This window comes from Silene latifolia, chromosome X (assembly GCF_048544455.1).
Source record: "Silene latifolia isolate original U9 population chromosome X, ASM4854445v1, whole genome shotgun sequence".
NCBI lineage: Eukaryota > Viridiplantae > Streptophyta > Magnoliopsida > Caryophyllales > Caryophyllaceae > Silene > Silene latifolia.
Window position 1 is genome coordinate 119,150,462 of NC_133537.1, and position 5,544 is coordinate 119,156,005.

Below are 5,544 nucleotides of genomic sequence, written 5' to 3' on the forward strand. Positions count from 1 at the left end.
TTTATTCCAAGGTGACCCTTGAAACCATGCAACCATCTTCCGCATTCTACCACATTTTGTCATCAAAAAGGGAATGGGAACAAAAATTGTTCAAATTTGAGTTCAAGTATTGAAATGAAAGTCAAAAAGTTTGCAATTGCATCAAAAGAAAAGAGGAGTAACAAAAATGAAAACTCCTATGCTTCAAATATAAGCACCCTCACTACAAATGAGGTGACTTTGAAAATGTTCAAAAGAAAATGCAAGAAAAAGTTGAAATTGTCAAGTGTTGAAATGCCAAACATCAAAAGAAATGGCAAAGAAATGTTCTCAAAATGCCAAATGCCACAAGAAATTGGGGGGAAAAACAACAAAAGCAAACTCCCACATGAAACTCAAAATATAAATGATCCCTTTATCCATCGAATCCACTTTTGTGCATGGTAGAGTGGGGACGGCCCTTCTTCTTGTCTAGGCAAGAAGGGAAATTCCGCGATCCTCCAGTGTTTCTAACACCATAGGGAGTCTACTCTTGACGAAAGCATTTAACAATTGAGGACAAAGGTACCCTAGCTTGACACAACTTGGAAGTGATTTATTGGTATCCTTCTAGGCTTAGTAGTTTGAAGAAACCATATCTATGATGGAGTGTATACCCTTAGATTGCTTCCCTTGTAGATAATTTCCACCACTTAGATGAGGAAAGTGGCTATTATTTTGTAGATGCATCCATTACTTGTTTTGTGTGCTTAATGCTTGGATGTATCGCCATTTTGGCAAGCCCCACCTTGCCTTGCAGGAAGGCATCTTACCTCATAGATGTCTTGTTGTGAGTTGAAGGGGCGGAGTGAGACCCGCTAATTGTCTCACATCGGCTATATTAGTAGGTTAGTTTAAATAAAGGTCTTAGTTTTTGTCACCTCTTTACTCGGGACGAGTAAAGGTTTAGTTTGGGGATGTTTGATGCGACTCTTAATTGCGCATATTCAGTCCCCTAATTGAGCCTATTTTGCATACGATTATAACATTTCATGGCCATTATATCAATCAAATCCTTAAAACTTTGCTTTCCTAGTGCATTTTGTATGACATGTAGGAAAGAGGACAATCAAGCGAAATTCCCGTCTCCCGTGCACATTTGGAAGGTTGATGATGACCTTAGATGGACTAGTATGTAGAGGAGGCAAGAACGACGACCGACAAAGCGAGAATAAGGAGTATGCAAAGATTAAAAAGAATGTGAAGCAAAAGGATCACACTGTGAAACAATCCGAGCGGATTGAACACATGACGAGCGGACTGGAATAGCATGATCCGAGCATCCCGTGCAAGAAACGAGCGGATTCTCCCCTCCTGATCCGAGCGTCTCCACTTCTGGTCCGAGCGGATCGTGGTAGCACTAGGATATGCTCATCTCCTCACAAGACTTGCATTTCCCCACTTTAAAACTTAGCATTTTTATTTACTAATCTATCCTTACTTAACCTAATGATGTACTACTATATATACTCCCTTTGTAATATTCAAGAAAAAAGGAGGAGGTTCCCATAATAGAAAAATCCTCTTAGATTAGATTAGGAGTAGATTAGAATAGATTAATCTCAATCATTCCACATTAATTTTTCCTTAATTATTGTTCAAGTTTATTATTATTGGGTAATTGAAGATTATTGGGTTATTATTGGAGAATTGACAACTCTTCATCGATCAATCAAGTTCTCTTCTTTTATTCTTGGCTTTATTATTTGGATCATCTCAAGTTTGGTATAATCTCTTTACTCTTTACTCTTTACTCTTTATTGTAGATTTCCTCATCTTCTTATCATGTTTATACTTGTTGTGATGATTGACACCATTAATGACATATTTCCCATGATAATGAGTGAGTAGTTCTTTAGCTAGGATTAATGGGAAATTAGGGGAAACAAACATGGGGAATGATCCATGCTTAATCTAATATGTCTTAATAATTAAATTGCTTGCTTGTTGTGATTTCAACTCATGCACATGTTATGTTTGATGAAATACGAGCCTATGAATCCTTGCATTTTTTACTCATCACCTATCCTTTCAATGAGACTTGTAAGCTTATACACCAACTCGAGTCTCATTAGACCATGCATATTGTTGAATAGGAAGGACTAAGTCGACTTGTAGGTGTTGTACAATCTAATCTATTCGGCTCCGGGACCTAAACCTTTTTAGGGATTGTAAGCTTATAAACCAACTCGATCCCATCACAACAATAAGTGTTTGCTATATAATTGAGACATGTTTGTACGATCAACTCCCATGAATCCCTTATGATCCCATGACATCCTAGTATCCTTATTAATTGTTTACATCCCTTAATTTATTGTTTGTTTTACTTTATTGCTTCTATTAGTTTAGACTCACCAACTACAACCCAAATCAATTGTGACACTAGCATAAATTGAGATAGATAGACTTAGAACCCAAAGCACACCGTCTCATGGATCGACCTCGACTTAACCACTAACTAGTTGTTTGTCGAGAATATAAATGTGTTTGATTGGGAGACACGACGACACCTCTCATCACATATTGATGTCTACAAAAGCTATGTTAATTGGTAACTATGCTAAACTTATTGCTATACCTCATTGTGAAAATGAATAAGTTAGATATTAAAACTTCTTTCCAAATGGGTATTTAGAAAGGGATATGTGAATGACATATTTGTATGGTTTTAAATAATACTTAGAAAAACAATGATTATTCCAATTCATGTAATGTTTCGAATGAGTTGTCAAAAACGAAACATGTGGAATTGTGTGGGAGTCAGTGACAGTCATGTTTAGACATGAAGTTTAGTGGGAGCAATCATCCTTCAAGAATTGCATAACATATTACTCATTGGGAATGACGAGCATATACTGTCTTTCATAAAGAAGTATTTAGGTTTTCAATTCTGGATGATATTGGACATTATGTGAATCTATTAAAACATGGGATGTTGGATTGGCACTTATATGGGTATCTTATGTTGATAATGATCCTTCATCTTAATGATATCGACAAGTTAAGTAGGTGATTCATATCGATGAATATAGAATTACCATGATAGAGTCATGGTTATTTACTGAACCTAAGTACTATTGTCTACATGAAATTGATTACTAATGTTTCCGCCATTAGTATAATCATGTATACCATAATGCACATGTCCTAGATGAATCACATGCTTGGAGCATGATAAGTCGATGACAAGTTAACCCATATGAGAGTCATTGGTAAGCCTCAAGGAACCGTCATGAATTCTCAAGGAGAACTAATGGTCTATTCTGGAGTTTGGAAGTATACTAAGTTGTGTGTTAAGGATACACAAACTCAAGTTTCCGAACTCATTAGGATCTGTGAAAATCCTAGGCTGATTTTATTGACCTAAGGAGTTAATGACTAGAAAAAGTATTTTATTATCAATCATTGCAAGATTCTACAAAATGAACCTGAGTATGTTGTGAGTAGGTGGTGTACTTTAAAAACTACAAGGAGTGTTGTCCACCGAAACCCACATCACAATTTATGTGATAATAGCGAGAGCTTCTTTCAAGATAAAGAGCCTCAGTCTAGTTCGAAGTCTAGACGTATACTTAATAAAGTTCATACTATTAGAGATAACATAAAATTGAAGGAATTGCAATTCGTAAAGTTTGAACTCTTGGGCACATGGTATGTTCACAAGCTAAACTTTTATTGCATTAGGAAAGTGTATAAATACACTTATGATTATAAGACATAGAGTAGTAATATGGTATTGACTACTCTTATGTGATAATCACATTTATCGTTTGAGTTATCGTTAACTCATCTTATACCTTGTTACATCCAAATGGGTTGTTGAGACAACATTGAACCCCATTAAACTGAACTAGATTAACATAGTATTCGCCCCTAGTTGCTTATATGAGGTGACGTCTCGAAGTAACTGGAGTGTGATGCGATTGATGGCAAGTTCAAATGCCATAGAGTCATGAGAGATGACTAGTCGATCACATAGGCAGACTGTATGGTACACTCTGTCGAGCTAATGACCGCTTATAGAATTCTAGAAATTTTTATAGCCTGGTCGTGGCGAGAGCTACTATAGTATTCTTATGAGTCAATTCTTTAACTAAAGACTATTCGCCTATGGTGGCACAGTTTCAGAGTGACTTTGATTTATGTTCTACGATCTTCGTAATTGGGGTCTAATGGACATGTTTTGGGTCATGATGAGTTGTGGTTATTCGAAGGGAAGAGTGAAATAGGAATTGTCCATCCCCGTCAGGGTTATCTTAAATCTCAAGGCCACTCGAGGAGTAATGAACTGGAAATGCGTGGCCACGCTCGAAAGGTATCTATGGTTGATAATTCCGGTTAGACAGTTATTCTCCAGATCGAGGAAACCACTCATGATATGATCAAATGCAAGTACGACATGCAAGACACCTTGCATTGAGTGGGAGATAGTAATAGGGCAAGAGAATTGATGACGCACACTTGTCGCGGACAAGTGGGAGATTGTTGGAGTATGTGTCCTCGACAATAATGCGATCACATGTTCAAATCTTATATTAAGAATGCTGACGGAAAGTAATATTTTATTGTCAACTGATCCACATTAATCGGTAATGATTGGCTGGCTAGAGTTTGACATTACTGTCGTATGACGGTGGTGATCAGTTGATCCCTTAAGGTCATACCTCTAGGGTAACACTCTTAATTAATTAATTAATTAATTGTATGATGATACAAGTTAATTAATTCCTTAAAATTGAACGAATGATTTTGTGAGTATGTATACGTATCTTATTGTAATTCGATTAAATAAGATTCGTATCAAGTAATTAAATTGTTTTATTACTTAGGTTTATTTATTGTTTATGAAACAATTAAAATAAGAATGAATGGCTTATTATAAATACAAGTTGTTGTGATTTATAATTCTATGACCCATTTTAAGTACTTGTAATCATGAATTACTAGTTATTTTTTGTGTGTGATTCATTTTGTTTATATAATGATTTTTAATAAGTTAAAAATGCATTATTAAACAACATGTCTAGTAACATGTCCAATATGTCACATTATACCAATTGACAATTGACAAACTTAAAATGGACCATATTAAATCCATGGGTGCCGTGTAAATGGCAGTGTAGGGAGTTGATTGTGTTTTGTTCTATTAATTAGAGGGAACATAATGATGCCCTACTAATCATAGGCTTGCATGCCTACATCTTGAGAAGAACAAACTTGAAAAAGCATTGGGCAATACTCTCCATGCCACCCGGCCCCCTAAGTGAATAAGGAGAGTTTTTCTCTTCTTATTATTATTTATTCATTCTTGTCTAAAAATATAAGATTGATAATTTCTATATTCTCTCTAATTGTTGAGAACACACAAGAAAGAATATCTCACAAATCTACAATATTATTATACCATTACTAGTAGCAGTAAAAAAAATATTAGTTATCTTTTTAAGGGCTCATATACTAATTCTAGTATTCAAATTAGTATATGCATTAAGGGTGATTATCTTGGTACAAATCCTTGAGGAG